Source organism: Mirounga angustirostris, unplaced genomic scaffold (genome assembly GCF_029215605.1).
Source record: "Mirounga angustirostris isolate CCGP_5_RB_7025 unplaced genomic scaffold, mMirAng1.0.hap1 SCAF_7, whole genome shotgun sequence".
NCBI classification, from domain to species: domain Eukaryota; kingdom Metazoa; phylum Chordata; class Mammalia; order Carnivora; family Phocidae; genus Mirounga; species Mirounga angustirostris.
Genome location: NW_026991715.1, coordinates 21,517,748 through 21,536,387, shown reverse-complemented (window position 1 = coordinate 21,536,387; position 18,640 = coordinate 21,517,748). Strand labels below are relative to the sequence as shown.

General features: G+C 38.0%; 1 long non-coding RNA gene across 16 annotated transcripts in view; it reads left to right on the top strand.

The window, feature by feature from the left end:
- Window positions 1-18,640, top strand: part of LOC123855860 (uncharacterized) — a 456,844-nt gene that overhangs the window by 339,567 nt on the left and 98,637 nt on the right. The window lies entirely within an intron of this gene.

Sequence of the window (18,640 nt, the reverse complement as noted above, 5' to 3'; positions counted from 1 at the left end):
ATCACTGATGGAGAACAAAGTCTATTTGTCACTTTTCCATTTGCCTTCCACAATGATTCAGAAAGAAAACAGTGTTATTTTGCTGCTCTAATGGGGACTTGCTGATTCATCTCACAAGTGCAATTATCTTTGCTATTCATTATATGAACATGAGCTAATGATGCCGCGCATGTGGTAGAAGTTGGCATGGGGAGGGTGGGCTTCCACCCCCATTACTGGCCCAAATACTTGTAAATTTGCTTGAGGGGACTCAGTCCTTTCCACAGAACTCCCCCATTTCAATTTAAGGTTTTGAAACTTAGGAATCCATACAAAAGAAGGTTCTGTTATTCTTTGAGTTTTGCAGCTCTTTAAAAACAATCCTTGCCTTGAAGTTCTATGTCTACTTTCAACCTTTGGCTTTAGCTGTAGAAAAGCTTATTACTGCAAGCTGACTCAATCACTTCCAATAGCCAACATTCGGGAGACCTTATCCATGCACCGTCTAGTTGAGTAATTAAATGTAGGGTAGATTTACAGTTCAGTGGGCTTGCTCATGGTAGGGTGGCAGCCATATCTTCTCTCCCTTTTGAATATTCCCACTTCACACTGCAGCTCTGTCTCAGGATGCCTGGAATCAAATGTGAAATCAAATATTAAAGAGCAAACATCGACTATAAAGGGGGTGGCACATTGGGAGAAGAGAGACAAGGACATTGAAGGATTTTGTCATCCAAGCAGAGGAAAATTATTCTGACTTGTGTAACTTTGCAGCTTTGTTAATATTAGAAGATGTAGCTATTATTAGAGTGCCTTTTCATAAGGAAATTAAACAAGGACATTTCAGTAACACTCAGAAAACTCACACTTTCTGCAAAACCCCTATTTCCTCAAGAGGCTAATAGGAGCTCAACATGGATAGAATAAAAACCCACTCCTTTCATCTATTCTCAGAATAGTTACCTGGAATCATAAAGGCTGGAGATTGAAAAGGCCTATTCAGCTCTCCGCGGCAGCCTCCAGGGATCTGGACAGCATTTTCCCTCCTAGTAGAGTACATTCCCCACTGTTTTGTATGGTTTTATTTTAATGGCCTCGAAGCCTTCTCTACTTCTATGTAAAACTCGTTCCAAACTCTAGCCAATCTCATCATGGAAATTACTTTCTTAATAGAATTGAAAAGATATCTCTATTTTTTTTTTTTTTGGCAAGAACTTATATTAGACATACAAAAGTAGGTAGAGAGACTTAACATGTCTTGACCAATTTAGACATTTTAGAATTGGGGCAAACCTGTTTTTATGCCAAAATGATAATAGTAAATATTTGAGAATGACTTTTTTTTTTACAAGATGCAAATTTCAATAGTATATTTGGCATATGAGGAATCGTCTTTTGAGTTAGTAAAACTGGAAAGAAGCATAGGTATGTCAAAGAAGAGAGTAAATAAAATCTTTTTTTTTTTTTTTTTCTTTTTAAAGGGCGCCTGGGTGGCACAGGCAGTTAAGTGTCTGACTCTTGGTTGCAGCTCAGGTCATGATCTCAGGGTCCTGGGATCAAGCCCTGTGTTGGGCTCTGCGCTGAGCATGGAGTCTGCTTGAGATTTCTCTCTCTCCCTCCCCCTTTGCCGCTTCTGCTCTTGTTGTCCCTCTCTCTCTCTAAGATAAATAAATAAAATCTTTAAAAAGAAAAAAAAGAGAGTAGAGGCTCAGTTGACATCTTCACTCTTGAAATGAAAAAAAAAAAAAAAAATCCTCTCGGTTTCTAGTAACTCAAAGATCCCCTAACTTTGGCACTGCCCATCTGTGTTTTTTTAATTATATACAAAAAAAACCCAACAAATTTTCCATCAGTTACTGTTTGAAGAAAGCCTTATTACTCTGTTCCCTTTGCCCTTTTAATGAAGGTTCACTCATACTTTATAAAAGCAATTAGACCACGTTTTTTTTCCTTCATAAGAGACAGAGAGAATATTCTATACTCAGTTAATAAATAGCAATACTGTACACATATCAGTTGCCTCATCATTTTTGGGAACAAGCAAGTCATAAATACTACTGAATAATGAATAAATACATATATGGAATATTTATATCATAGCTTGTTAACACGTTTGATTTGTCATTGCTAATTAAACAACTATTTTTATCTTCTGGGAAATTCCCTAAATTTAAATATTGATTTCCCTCATTTATTCATTCATTCAAATAAAACTTGTTGAGTACCTACTAAATGTTGAGCGCTGCTGGAGGCTTTGGGGATTTAATGATGAATAAAACAAAGTCCCTGTCCTTGTGAAATGTATATTTGAATGGTATGAGATGAATATCAACAAACGAGTAAATATATAGTATGACAAACGGTGGTATAGCTATGGGGGGGGAATCAAGTAGGATAAGGGAGATCAGACCTCCCTTATGAGTCTGTAGGTACACACTTACGTGGATTCATGTGCCTGTGTGTGTATATGTTTATGTTGGAAGGAGGTTGTTGCATCACAAAACAGGTGGTCCGTAGGACAAGCTCACCGTAAGAGAAGAAATCCCAAACTAGGACCAAGCCTAAACTTTCCAGGCTGATCAGATTGCTCAATATAAAAATGTAAAGGGCTGCTTATATAGAAATATGCAAAGTGGCTATTGGATTTAGCACAACGGAGAGCATTAGTCAGTCATCTAGAAGAATGAGAGAAGTATAGTAGGACCGTAGTTAGTTGTCATGATTATAATATGAATCTGGTCAGTGTGGTTTTGTTTTCCTTCATATAGTCACCTCTCAGGGGGCAGAAGCAGCCCATGTGGATAGTTGAATTTAACTGGGGTTGGGATTTTTCCAGGGGAGTATGATGAAGGAGGGGCATTGTGTGTATGGTGGTATGTGAGCAGGAATGATGGTACTGACTGAACACGGAATTTGAGTTGGGTTCAAGAGGGATGTGAGGGTAAGAAGATAGTGGGAGGCTAAAAAAAATGTTCTGATCACTGTCCCAGTGAGGGGAAAACCTGTGGAAATCAAAATCCTGAGGGAGGGAGTTAGATATTGGAGCAGTTGGTCAGAGATGAGGCCCCGTGAAACATCATTCTAGATGAAGGACGTTGTTACATGAAAAGCTTGATTTGTAACCACAGATATTAATCACCACTTTTTCTTGCCTTGTGACATCCCATTTCCATCTTTATGCCTCTCCTTTGGTAAAATAAACATCCTAGAAGAGACCTTGAGATTTCCACATCCCGGACATAATCACAACTGCAACATTTATATTGTGCCTTATGGTTAAGAATTCCTTTCACACACAGTTTCTTATTCAGTTCTTTCCAAAATGCTGTGAATCCATGTTTTACAAAAAGAGGAAATTAAGTCTTAGAGAGGTTTAGGAACTTTGTAAAGGTCGGAGTGTTACTTACTGCAACTCCAAAGGCAGAGTGGCGTTCGCCAATGATTAGGCAGACCGCAGCCTCACCCCCCCCAACAGACATGCACGTGCACGCACGAACGCAAGCCCACCACATTTTCAGAAAAAGAAAATTAGAAGATTTCGGCCTTCCTTTGCACTTGCTTTTGGCATGTAATAACATTGCACTCGTCTCTCTGTGTCCATTCTTTGGAAACCTTCCCCTCTTCCTTGGTCAATCCATTCGTCTCAGTGAGGCCAGAATAATCTTTAAAACAAGCAAAATGGACCCTAGCTTGCCCATTTCAAAGCTTTCAACAACTTCCCTGTATTTTTAGGATTAAGTAGAACTCCATAATTTGACCTATCATACTGTATTGTATTTTATTAAAGTACCTTTCATTTTCTCAATATTGTATCCCTAGCGTCCAGCCCAGACTCTGGGACATGGTAGTAACAGCTAACACTTAGATGGCCCAAAGGTCAGTCTTTGTTCTAGGTACTATATATCTGTACGTGTGTTGTCATCTGTAATTATCGATCTCTATTATCTATCTATCCTCCTATCTATCTTCCATCCATCTACCCCTCCCTCCCTCCATCTATCCATCCATCCATCCATCCATCCATCTTTATCTATCTATCTATCTATCTATCTATCTATCTATCTATCTATCTATCTATCTATCTATCTATTTATCTATCTATCTATCTTCCATCCATCAATCCATCCATCCATCTCCTTCCCTCCCTCCCTCCATCTATCCTCTATCCATCCATCCTTCTCTATCTCTCTCTTTCCCTCCCTTTCTCCCTCCCTCCATCCATCCATCTATCCATCCATCCATCCACCCGTCTTTACCTATCTAATCTATCTTTCTATCTTCCATCCATCCATCCATCCTTCTCTCTCTCTCTCTCTCGCCTTCCCTTCCTCCATCTATCTATCCATCCTTCTCTATCTCTCTCCCTCCCTCCCTCCATCCATCCATCCATCTATCCATCCGTCTTTATCTATCTAATCTATCCATCTATCTATCTATCATCTCTATCATCATTTAATCCTCACAAAAACCTAGGAAGTAGTCATCATTATCATCCTTTACAAATGCAGGAACTGAAGACAAGAAAATCAGGCTACTTGCTTAGACTTTCATACTTCTCATTTGGTGAAGATAGGTGTTGCCTCCATACAGGCTGGCTCCATTGTCCATGCTCTTCACTGCGACACAGAGTGTCACTCATATAGTATGTGAATGAATGAACTAGTTAACAGATGAATGAAAATATTGTCCTCTGTTTGGCCATCCTACAGGAATTGCACTGGAAGTTTCTCTTCCATTTTTCGGTGAGGGATACCTCATCCCTTGCTGCTCAAACTCATATTATTGGCAGCGTAACAGAAGACACCAGTCTTCATCGTTGCAAACTCAAAAAACTCTTCTTAACATTTTGTAACAAGTTGTCCTTGCTTATAATAGAAACAAAAATTCACAGTCTCTAGCTCTTGTGAAAGAAATATTTTCCAATGTTATTATTCATCAAAGGAAAAGGCACAGTAAACTCTATAGAACTTTAAACACATGCAAGTTTTTAGCACTCTTTTTGTAATTCAGAGGGGTAAATCAGGGCTGAAAAATAAACCGAATTCTAGGCAAAATTATTTTCCATCACTAGGGCTGCATACTAATGGAAATTTGACCAGGAACATGAAAAGGTAAAATTCAGTAGCAATCACCACTTTTTGCATGGACAACACAAAGGTACCATTAAGAGAATTTATTCTTTTTCAAAGAGTTGATATTTTTATTGTGAAAATAAAGAACTTCAGACATTTTTGAGTCCCAAGATGCATAGATGTCCTGTTCTACAACTTGGGACATAGATGGACATAGATGGATTGCTCTCCAATGACCTGTTCTTTGTAGAAATTCCTTTTACTGCATCAGGAGGCCACCTCTGCTAGAATATTCTTTTGTCCTAACTTGCTGTTCTGAGCAATTGTTTTTAATTAACTCTAACTGTTAGAAATTTCTTTTTTACCTTCTTTCAATTTCTGCCTACTGGAATTCCCAGGTGTTGGTCTTACTTTTGCCCTTTTGAATCACATGAATTATCCATCTACACACTCCACCACTGTACAGATGGTAACTCCTGATACTTGAGGATTCATGTGCTTGCACTACTTGACTGTCCTGAAATCCCAACCATCTGAATAAGGTGTTGAGCCTTCCATCCTGGGGCCCTCCCCTCCCATTTTTCCTGTTTTTCCTCATAATTCTCCTTATATTGTATCATCTCATACAGAATACAACATTCAGGATGAATTCTAACTTTTTGTGTTTTGGATACTGTACTTGCACTAAAAAAGGTGCTGGATCTCATTTATTGTTTGTTCAATTTTTTTTTCAGCTGTTGGTCCATATTGAGTTTATGGTCAACAAAAACCCCAACATAGCTTTAAATCTGTTTCATATGGATGATCAGATTTTGAAATAGGGTACTACTACTATTTTTCTACTTCAAAACTTATATAATCTCCCTTCTTGAATCCAAGGGTTATTAAGAAATATTTTCTTCTAGACACTAATTTTTTTAACTACCAACTGATATATAATTTTATTGCTTTACAGATAAAGTCTATATAATATTGATTAGGAGGGATTTATTGAGATTTTGTGGCTTTGTACAAGGTTAATTTTTCTAAATTTTTAAATTTTGCTTGAAGCAAATGCATAGTTTCTATTGATGTAAGGTTTATTAATTAGAGCTTTTTTTTTTAATCAGTAAGGAATATATTTGCTTTTTCATGGTCTGCTTGATTTATTGGCAGTAATTAGTTAATAATCTCCAATTATAATTGTTGATGTATCCATTTCCTCCTTTAGGTCTATCAGAGCTGTTATATAATATTTTTGACTGCACTGTTATATGAAGATAGATTCATGATGATTATACATAGCCAGCATATAATAACTCTATTTTTTCCTCATGATCATTTTTAAAATATTTTATTTATTTTATTTTAGAGAGAGAGAGCATGTGAGCAGGGGGAGGGGCAGGGAGAGAGAGAGAGAGAGAAATCTCAACCAGACTCCCCACTGAATGCAGAGCCTGACCCGGGGCTTGATATCATGATCCTGAGATCATGATCCAAACCAAAACCAAGAGTCAGACACTTAACCAACTGAGTCACCCAGGTGCCCCTCCTCATGATCATTTTTATTTTAAATTATTTTGTCTGATCCTGGCTTTATTTTGGTCCATGATTGTGTGCAGTCATTTTTTTCTCTCCCTTGATTTGTAAACTTCATGTATTTTGCATTTTCATATGTGTGAATCTTTTAAAAAATCCACCAGAGATTTTTGGTCAGTGGTAAAGGCCATTTCTATTTCTTTTAATTACTATTATATTGGGACTTCTGACATATATTTTGTTTTTTCAGTTTATTAAAAGTTTGTTTATCCTCCCCACCCCCACCTTACTTCCCCTATTTTCCTAATATCCACTGAAAATGGTGAATTTTCTCCTGCTGGTCTGAAAAGTGATTATCTTTTAGTAAGACTTATGCTAGGGGCACTTGGGTGGCTCAGTCAGTTAAGTATCTGACTCTTGATTTTGGCTCAGGTCATTATCTCAGGGTTGTGGGATCAAGCCCTGCGTTGAGCTCTGTGCTCAACAGGGAGTCTGTTTGAGATTCTCTTTCCTCTGCCCCTCTCCCTCCCCTCTCTGTCTCTCTCAAATAAGTAAATAAATCTTAAAAAAATGACTTATGCTACAGTTTATTTTTTTCTAATTTGTTTTTTTAGCTTATAAATATCTATAAATTCTATTTCAATAAGTTAAACCCTTTAGGAAACACTCCATTTATACAACATCTAGAGTTTTAATTCTTGACTGTTAGGGACATTTTCTTACTTTTTAGATTTTTTTTCTTGTGGTCATTGCTCGTTTAGATAATGAAATTATTCCTTAAGTTATTTATTCACCCTTACTTCTCATGTATTTGCAGCATCCTCCTGGATCTAATTCTTTATTTGCTGAAGAACACAGATAGGTTTTTGTGTGATTAACTTTTTGAAGTCCTTTTTGCCTGGTAATATTTTTATTTCACACTTACATTTAAAGAAAATGTTTAATAGGATATAGAATTCCAGCATCATGTGCTTTTATTTCAACACTCTGAAAATGTAACTGTTTACCTTCTTGACTATGATGTCCTTGAAAATTTCAATGTCCGTTTAATTCTAACTCCTCTATGAGTGATTGGATTTTCCTCCCGGGAACTTTAAAGAACCTTTTATTTTTACTTGATGTTCTTAATTGTCACCAGAGCATGTGTCAATGTAGGTTAGCCTAATTTATCCAGTTTGCCGCTATGTGTTCTTTCAATTCAAGGTCTTACATTTTTCTTCAATTCTGAGAATTCTAAGTCATTACCTTTTCTAAAATGTCTTTCCCTCTATTTATTCATTTCCTATAAAATTTGTCTGTTAACTTATGTTGACATTTCTATTTCTATGCTCAATATGTTTATAACTTATCTTTCATTCTTACCATCTCTTTATCTCTTCTTGGTGTTTTACGGCATCTGTTTTCACTTGATCTTAGCCAAATTGCCAAGAAGTGATTTTGGGGATATGTTTTCTGTCTGATTATGGTAGATACTATTTGTGGCCTACCCATCAGCCATTTTCACTTCTTTCTTGCCAACTTTGTATGACGATGTACCCAGAGGCAGGGAATGTATCATTATTGATTTGAGGCAATCCAGAAAGCCCAGTTGACCATGGGCATCTAGAAGTGATCAGATGACTCTAAGAATGAATACCGTGCATTAAGGCTTAGGCTTAATTTTTAAGGCTGCCATTTTCCTGGGACCAAAGAAAGCAAGAGAGAAGGAGCCAACATGCCTCCACTGTTAAATGGATTCTCAGAGTTCAGACTAGATGTTTTTAGGAAAATTAAGAAATATAATATTTTTACATTTTGTGAGTTACAGAGCATTTCATTTCCAGTATTAACATCTTTCAGTGCATTATTTCATTTAGCTACTTCTGGCTAATAGGATATGAGGGAAGTATGTTGGGGACTTTGGGAGATATTTTTCTTTACTACTCCTGATATTAGCAATAATACTAATAACTGTTACTACAATTACCACTATAACTGATGATTAGTGTTATAAAGGGATGCAAAGGAAAATCTCTTTTGGCCCTAGGGCTGAGCTCTTTTTTTTTGGCTCTTCTCCTACTCCTTTCTCTGGTTTACCTGGCTGGAGCACTAACTGCCCTCACTACACATCAATCCCTGAACTATAAGCCACCAGCTGGTGTCTAGATTCAATGTGATTCAATGAGAACCCTTTAGATCTGAATACTGCCATTAGCTTGATGCCAAGTTTCATCACTGCCCAGTGATTCCAGTATTCCCACAATACTGAAATAGATTACTCAAATGATTAGTCAGTATTTTGGGGTATTGGACCCAGGTATAGTCTTGATCTTAACTATTTTTTGCCTTCACATCCTCTTTGCCATCCTGTTATTGTCATCCGAGGTGTTCCAAAGTTGAGACCTGTGTCCTACTGGAAACATATTTATAAAATAGAAATAGTGGGGGCGCCTGGGTGGCTCAGTTGGTTAAACATCTACTTTTGGCTCAGGTTATGATCCTGGGGTCCTGGGATTAAGCCCTGCATCTGGCTCGTTGTTCAGCAAGGAGTCCGCTTCTCTCACTCCCTCTGCTTCTCTCTTCCCCCCGTCCCCACCACTCCTGCTCTCTCTCTCTTGCTCAATCTCTCTCAAATAAATAAATAAAATCTTTAAAAAATAGAAATAGTGCATATCCTCTAGGACATAATGATCTATGGGTAGAGACCGTCAAGTAAACAGGTAATTATAATATAATCTCAAGTATATTATAGTAGTAATATTAAAATGCTATAGAAGTGAAGAGAGTAAGTCTCTTTGCTTAGAGAAGTTAGTAATTAATTAATAGAAATGTTGACATATGAACTGAGCCTTGAAAATGCAGCATTTTCATTCCAGGAGAGAAAATGTCATGTACAGATATGGAAATGAGATCATGAAAGAGCATGGTGTAGTTGAAGAATTTAGCTAGAAATTCATCTACATGCTTTTTGTGTGCTTGTGGTTGAGGTGTAACAGGGTGAGATATTGAGAACTTAAATTGCAGGATGCACCGAATCAACCATGGTGTTTATTTTGCTGCCTATAAAGGAATGGGCTTCATCCTTGGGGGAAGAGGAGAGTACTACTGCTTTTTTTGAATTGAATTTTATGTTTTCTTTTTGCCTCAGAAGAGGTAAACAGGTATTTTCTAGTTTGAGGGTACGGAGCCTGACTTGATGAGTCATTCAGCACTTCTCTGTACTATAACACTCAACTGTTACAGGAAGCAACCAAGGGAGAACTATTGGATCTTTTACGCAGTGAGAAGAATGAGCAGGAAGTGCCAGTGAGAGGCTAATTCTCAATAAAGAAGAAAGGAGAGGGGCAAACATCCTGTTGTAGGTTTGGGTGAGGTAGAAAAAGGAAAGTCATTTGGATGTCACGCCTTAATGTGAGACATTGTGAAGAGTGCTCGAAAACTGGCCACTAAGTGGTGGTTGTTCCCTGGAAGCTTTGACCAAGATCTGAGGAGGAGGAATATGGAGAGAGGACTCAGCTCTGAGGGGGCACTGCCTGATCAGCCGACTGCCACAGAATGAACAGTGACATGGAGAATGGCCACCATGCGCTAAGGCTTAAGGTGATCTGCCATTGTCCAGGGACCAAATAAAGCAAAGAAGAAAGGAGCCTGTGTGGCCGCTAATACCCTTCTTGCCACCAGGGGCAAATAAAGTCTTAGATTTGATTTGATTTCAGATTAGATTTGATTTCAGAAAATTAAGAAGTTGAATTTTTTTTTTTGCATCCTCTGTGTCACTGAGCACTTTGTCCCTTTATTAACATATCTGAGTGTGTAATTTAATGTAATTTAATTTTTCTTAACAAAAGTATGGACACCTTGAGGACAGCCATTGAATCGTAATCGCCTTTGACTTCAGCAGCTCCCGTTACGCTACACACAGAGCAGGTTATCAACAGTTACGGGCTGACTGAATAAATGACCTAAGCGTGAGGAATTCAGAGAGGTGATCTCGCTGTCGGCTGGTGGTGATCTTATCAGCATTTACTCAGTAAATGTGTAGCTTCCAGACCCGCTTTTCACACCACTAGAGATCCTTGTGCTTCAGATTGATCATGATGTAGTTTTTCCTAAGTGAGGAAATAATGCACACTCTATTCTAGTGATAATTCTCTAGTTTCTCTGACATAAACGTTACTGTCAACTTATGGGGGAACGGCATGACCTTGTGGAGAATGTTATCACCATATACCAAACACCGGGGAGGACTGTGTTCCTTTCCTGAAGCACCATCATCCTACGGACGAGGGATGCTTGTTAAGTGCCCACATTAGTCTCCGCGTAAGTGTAAAGCCTATGATCCCTGTGCCACGTAAGAAAGGGCTTATTTCCCCTTTTGACTTAAATATATTTTCAGCTCCTAATATTCCTTCTAAGTATGGCAGGCTTTTTTAGTTCATGTTTTCCACACGTGTGGGTCATCAACATTTTGTTACCGAATGTCCTATGAAAGGGACACACCATCCATTAATCGTGTAACCTCAAATTACCATCCCTTGGTCGCGATTACATATTGGTAGGCTAAATGCTTTTCAGAGCTTGAAACACCGTCTTTGTCAAGATGGAGTTGTAAGTAGAAAATAAAATGACAGCAACAACAAAAACTGGGCTGCCTTGAGAGGTGTGGCGTTCAAAGTCAGTTGAGTAGCATTTATAAACTAATGGTGCCTCCCGTGAAATGATTGACTCGGGGAGAATGATCTGTTCCTTTATTTTGGACATGGATGTGACAGTTGTGCTTACCTTACTGGGTTATTATGAAGTTAAAATGAAATAATATATGTGCAAGCACTTAATATCACTTGTCATTACTATTTTAAAAATCTATCGGCTTACCTTTTCTCTCTTACTGGGAATATGTTGATTTGACTAATTTAAAGTGTGTATATATTTGGGGGGGTGGAGGCAAGTAAAGGCTTGGTTCATTCTGAAATATATCTTTCTTCGGGTTTTCAGAGAGTGGTTAAGTGTTGCATAAAATACAACATACCAGCAATTTCATAACAGTTTTTAAGGTACATAGCAACAATATTGCTTTTCTGTTTACTTACTGCCTGAAGGACCTCCTACCAGGGCAAAACAAGTGAGTTGCTTTCAATTAGGGACAGTAGTTCAGTGCTCAGTGTTTACACATGATTATTTATGTATGAGTTGGGGGTTCCTAATCTTTCGGAATGGGTTTTAGAAATAAGCAGCGTGATTTGACATCAGATTTCACTGCCTAAAACTCAAGCCTAATAAAAATACCGTGCCTATTATATGACAGTACTGTAGATGATTTTCTTAGTTAATTTTCTATTACTCATAATGTATGGATATTCCTAATGATTCCATTAGAATTTAAATAACAGAATTCAGCACAAATGTATTTTTACTAAGCAGAAGAAACATAATTTCTCTGGAACTGCAGCTGCTGGAGTTGAAGATGAGGCTCTTACCATCCCTAAGGGAGATTGCTGTCTCTGCCAGCTGACTTGGTTTTTACACAGCCAGCGATTTATTAGATTGCTTTGCTCTTAAGTGTGATAATAGGCCTTATGCTTAGCAAGGTTTAGAGACTTCCAGTGCATTAATATTTTATGACAATGACAGGCAAGACACATTTTGTTTACCTAACAAGACAAGCCAAGCCAGAGCTGATGTGTATTGGATATCAGCACTTCCCACTTGGAGGAACCTTGCCAATTATATATTTAGGGCTTTGCAATAGCTCTTCTAATTGTAATCTAATCAGTTCCTTCTTTGGTACATTGCTATTATGTGTAAGGAGATCATCGTGGCCTCACCTTCTGGACTTAATGGGAAGTAACCTTCCTATTACGTGACTAATATTAACCATGTAATGACCAGGGATTTGCTAGTGACTCCTTTTCTTCCAGTAACAGATTGTATTTCACTTGGAAATCATTTAGCCATGGGCTTTGGTAGATGCATATGTATTCTAGTTTTATTCGGAAGGTCCCCTCAATTGACTTGAATCACTAGTCACTTATTAGGGAAAGTTGTATCATGTTGCTCTGGATTTCTGGATTGTATTGTTATCTTGCTGTTAATACAATCATTATGGTATTGTCTTGTTATTTTACAAACTATTTAAAAGAATGTGTTTCCTGTGCCTCCTACAGAATGCAAGTACAAATAAAACAACACTAGATGAAAGAGACCAAGCAAATTACCACAGGGCCATTTTAATTTTGTTTCTTTTCTTCATAAAGTTAACAGTCACGTCAGTTTCATTATTGGACAAAAATCATTATGTTTCAATGAATAGTAAATGTTGGACTGTCGATTCTCTCTGGTTTCAAATTCTCTTAGTATACCTAGTCCCTACGTATATCTTTGAAGGTAAAGCTACGTGTGCAACATTTCTTTAATGTTCTTAATGACTGTGAATATTCTAACCAAAATATTAGGTACTTATTATTTATAAAATTAAGCTGCATTTTATACATTAATTAATAAACCTTTAGTTTAGATCCTCCATATACTCTAATTTATGCAATGGAATTTGAAAATTTTCAAGTTGTCCACATCTCCTCAGGATGTAACACTAGGCATCATCTGCTCCAAGGAAACAGGGATCTTGTTTAGAAAGGGGCCGGAAAGCCTCCACCAAATTGACTAGAGTATAGTTTGAGGGAAGGGGTGAAGGGAAAGAGATGCAGGCTTGGAGTGTGAGGAGTGGGCATTTGCAAGGGAAAGAAGCCTAAATATGTTGAGAAGTGAGTCAGTACATGTGCAAAACCAGAGGACACCATACACGTGAAGATTTGGAATAATAGCTAATACCCACAGTGTTCCAATGAGGCGTAAACACAAACCACATCATGCCCTGCAGGGTCTCTCTGTGTGTTCATTACTTTTCATACCATCCTGTGCAAGCCTCAGAGGAACACAGCCAACTCCCGCATCTCAGGGTTAGCGTAATCTAGCTGCGGCTGGCACTTTGCCTGTGCTTGACTAAGTCCGCTGACGTTTCTGAGAGAGGAAAAGAAATGGAAAACATTTGGTTTGAGTTTACAGATTGCTTTCTTTTCTAAAGTGGGGGTGGGGTGGTTGGGATGGGGGGGAATGCATGCTGTTGCCTGGTTAACCCAGCCTTGAGACTTGCAAATACACAATAAAATGAAATTAATCCTTTGTGCTCATCCTTAGGATTTCTGTTGTTGCTTTTTGGGGGGTGGGGATTTCATGTGAAACCGCCGACCATTCCCAAGACTGCTTGGCCACTAGGGTGTTAAAATGGTGACTCCTCTTTCAGGGCTTTGCCCCTTTCTCTGCAATTGCCTAGGGAGTGTTTACTTAAATGCTGCTTAATTACGTTTTAGTGAGGACCAATGCAATCAGATTTATCTCAGTCTCTTCATCTTCTGTTCCTAATTTAGCTTTTAAGGAGTACTTTCTGATTGCAAACCCCAAGAAAGAAAAATCAGAGGCTATGAGAGGAAGGAACAGAGATTGTGTTAAGCTTCATCAACCAGGAAATAAAGCGAGAATCCATTTTCAAAGTGCTAGGAGAGACTAGACACAAGCACATACCCTGTGCTTGAGCATGGTAGTTTAAGTACGGTCTCCATTTTATTAAGACGTTCAAGTGATATATATATATATGTTTTTTTTTTTTTTTTCCTCTGCCTCTCTCCCCTTCCCAGAGCAGTATGGTACTCAAACTTGACTGAAGCTCAAAATACCACGCTGTTGGAAAAGTGCTGATTCTAGCTTTCTTCAGGGGATTTAGAGACCCGGAGACTTGGAGTAAATCACATGGCTGGTGATTGGCTTTGTCTCTGTTTTTATAAGTGATTAAAAAGAAAACCACTTCAATAATCCTCAGACCTCTGCTCTCTGCTGGGACCTCTTCCAACCAGGCCTGCCTGGTGGAACCCCTGGGAGGAGGAAAGCGCACAAACCCTGGGCCAAAAAAATTAGAAAAAGCAACAAAGACACTGGAACTGAAAAAGTTCTTGTAGGCTAGAATTCAAGGGCATGAATTTTTTTTTTTTCTTTGCGCCTCATACTCTACTGCAATTTGTTTTTCACATCACCCTGTCTCAGCTCTCAGGAGCTTCACAAAAGACTTGATTACTTTGTATATGTTTGCTTTGAACACACAGAAAATGCAATAATAACGATAACAATGAGATAATTTAAGTAGCATGAGTTTCAAGAGCACTAACATTGAGTTGTTGGGTGAGCACTGAGATGAAGGGATCTCCAAATGGATTTCCCAAGCGATTGAGTTTCTTAGTCCTCGAACAAACAAAAGCCACAATCTATGTCCGTTTAGTATTCTTTATATTAGCTTGTGTTGTTTTTAATGAAAATACCCACATGTGCCTTTTTAAAAAAATCTAAATCAATTGCCTGGCCAGTGAGGAAGGCAGTATGTTCCAGGGTCTGAATTCTGAATGCTAGATTGAGAATCCTAATTCCACCATGTATGTGCTCTAAAATCTGAGGTCAACCACTGACCTTTCTGGATGCTCTTTCCTCATCTGTAAAATGAAGATAATAATAAGGAACCTATCCTCTGGGGTAGCTTGGAGCAGTAGAGAAAATAATGTATGTCAAATATTTTACACAGTATCTGCAACAAAGGAAGCACTTCCTAGAAAGTGACTATCTTACCTTTAGGATGGGAAACTTGCTGTATGTTCCTCTGTATTCCCATACTGTCTAGTTTTTTGTTTTGTTTTGTTTTTTAAGATTTTATTTATTTATTTGACAGAGAGATAGAAAGAGAGAACAAGTAGGCAGAGAGGCAGGCAGAGGGAGAGGGAGAAGCAGGCTCCCCACTGAGCAGGGAGCCCAATGCCGGGGCTCCAACCCAGCACCCTGGGATCATGACCCAAGCCGAAGGCAGCCACTTAACCGACTGAGCCACCCAGGCACCCCATGTTTTTTTTTTTTTTTTTTTTTTTTAAGAGAGGACTATAGGGTATGTTTTCTTTTCTGCAAATCACTGAAATACCAGACAATTGTCCATTGTGAAATCACAGTGGGTTTAGCGTGCTTAAGAGCTTGAATATTTTTTTGTGTTTATAGTTGTGTAAATGGGAATAAGGCTACATAAAGTCACATCTGTATTTAGACTTGCATTCGTTTAATACTAATGTTTCATATCACTTTAAAAAATACATTGTATTGCCATTTTTGTTTCACCCAGAAGTATCTTGATGAAAAGAAAATCCAGGAGTAATTATATGAATTCTGCACATAAGACTTGCTATTTTGTTTTATGCTATTAGCTATTTAATACTCTAAGTATTTGTACAATGGTCAAAACATTAGAAATAATTAGCCTAAATGTGTTTAAACTTCAACAGAAAACACTTGTGGCTCTAAAAGATCTAAATATTTAATGAGATTTTTGAAAACCACAATTACAGCTTTTTATAGAAGAGGAACTTTACCTTCAAGACCTGGAAAAGACTGTTTTTTAAATAAAGAAAGAGACTTTTATATTTTTAATGTATAATTTAATAAGAATTGTACCATGCCAGTCTTAAAATCTACAGCTTGAGAAGAAAAACAGAAAAGGCATGTCAGAAAAATATTTTAGAAGGGTAGCACCTATTTATTTTTTAGGAAAATGTCCAAAGTATACAGAAGGCAGAAATCTTACTCAGACTGTTTTAGTTTATTGAATTTTCTGTGCCTTGAAAATCATAGCACAATTCTCTGGAGACACCTGTAAGGATGTATTACATCATAAAGTACACCAAGGATAGTAACCCGTGTCATTAAACTGTCAACATACATTATACTACAATTTGTCCTCAATCCAATGCAACTAAAAGCCACATTGTTGGCAGGAAGTTTAAAACATAAGACTATTCTCTAATCATCTAATGCCTAAGGTACTTTGGGGGGAAAAAAATGCTGTAATAATCACTCCACCACTCCATAGCAGCATGTGTGAATTTCATTGGTTTTGTACAGCAAATGTTCGGCTATTACAAGAAAGGATTCAGAAGGATTACCACTTAAAGGCTTTTACTAGCGATGCTGTAGATGTCTCATTTCACAGCATATTAATAGTGGTTTTGTGTAATAGTAGCAGGGAGAAATAAATCTTAGAAGCTAGAATTTAAATCATGTTTAATTTTCACACAAATGCTTAACAGAAGATCTGGTATTGTAATATCGCTGATAACCATCAGAACTCACAATTATAGAATCCTTTTAATTTCTGAAATGTAAGTAATCCACCGAAATGTGGACAGGCTAAGTGCTGGTCCCTATTTCCTAAAATACTTTATTTATGAAATGAGTAAAGCATTCGTGAAAGAGGGAATTTGCCAGTGGAGAGAAAATTCCTGGCTCAACAACTGTTGAGGGCTCCCCGTCATGAGTATGACACCAGGTGCTTTGTTGTGACGAATTTCAATTTCAAAGGCTTACTTGCTAGAAGGATTTCAAAGTTAAGAGAAGACATAAACTAGTGGTCCATAATTTTTTATGAAAATTTGGTCTTGGGAATAAGCAGAAAGGACAGGGAAGCAGGGGGAATGGAGGACTTATTTTCTTTAACTGGAAACACACCCAGGCAAGAGATTGTGGGTATATTCCAGTATACATGTGGTGTTTAATATAGAGACAGATAGCAACATTTTTTTTTTAGTACAAGCCTTGTCTGTAATGTAATGCTGCCTAATAACATCAGCAAAATTTGTGGCATGTGAAATTCAACTCTTTTTTATAAATAAGTTGTTTTCCACTGCATAATTAAGTTGAGCTGGCTTGAAAACTAGGAGAACCTGTTAGAGTGAAGGAGATAGCTTCCCCTGTGGTTTCTCGACATCCCCTGGATTCAAGGTTGACCTTGGTAAAATACAAGTCCAATGAAGTCAGTGTCCTCCCATTGCCGACTTAGTGCAAAGATGGGGATCACCCGAAGTGGCTTCTAAGCCTGTGTGTGATCAGCCTTCTGTCAGTCATATAATTTTATTCAATTTGACATCATTTTATGTCTTGTGGTCTACACACCCCAGCTTTCTGCTTCCAACTGCCACTGTGTAGGTTACTCTGACATATCCTTCCATCTCACGGTGAAACCAACCACCTCAAGGAGTTCTTCACTGGCCCCCAGGGTCTGATGTGTTCTCATGGCTGCATGCATTGTTTTCCTTGGACTTCTTTCTATATTTATGGGAATATTTGTTTATCTGTCCCCTCCCCTAGATTATCAGTTCCATAAAGGAAGAGGTGTTATTTTAGAGTTTTAGTGTGTTTTTAAGTATCATCTCTGTAGAACCAAGTAGAAGCTAGCTCATAGTTGACACTGAATAAATAGTTTTTGATTAAATGGAATGGTGAACAATTGCAATAGGTTTAACTAAATGGAAGAATCAAGATGAGAACCAGTCCCTTTTGTTTTCCCAGCAGTGACTAGAAAGGTAGCTGACTCTAACATGTACCAGCATTTCACTTATAAAATTCGTGATAACTTGGCATCCTGGGAAGGTATAATGAAGACAGAGATTGATCTGATGGTAGAATCTGAAGATTTTAGATATTTGCCTCATCGTGAGAGTTCTGTTGCAGATGAATGAATCCCCCTTCCTCAGGGGGATACCTTTTGAATGCTTTGTCACAGTTATTTCTCAACATCAGCATCCAGTAGCCATGACACCCCTGGGGAAAGAGCCAGCCTACCACTGTGATCTTTGTTCCTAGTACAGAGATGTTCATCCTCAGAGGTCTCTAGTCTTCTGTGCAAAAAATCCTCTGCCCCATCAACATTGAAATCTTAGGGTTTAATACCACATTGTAGCAATGACGGTACCAAATGGGCCAGAATCAATATATCAGTCATATACCTGAATTACTTAGATTTGACCTAACAGGGTCACAGTGAAATGTTTTATGACAGAAAGGATATGCAATGACCCATAGTCCAGTTTATATCTAAGGGATATAGGATAACAATTATAAACTAGACAGCACATTGTCTAATCTGTGAGAGCAAGTGGAGAGAAATAGGACAGAAGCTTCACCATCAGACCTTTGCTGCCACTTTCATAAAGAATCCAGTGAAACTTCCTTGTTTC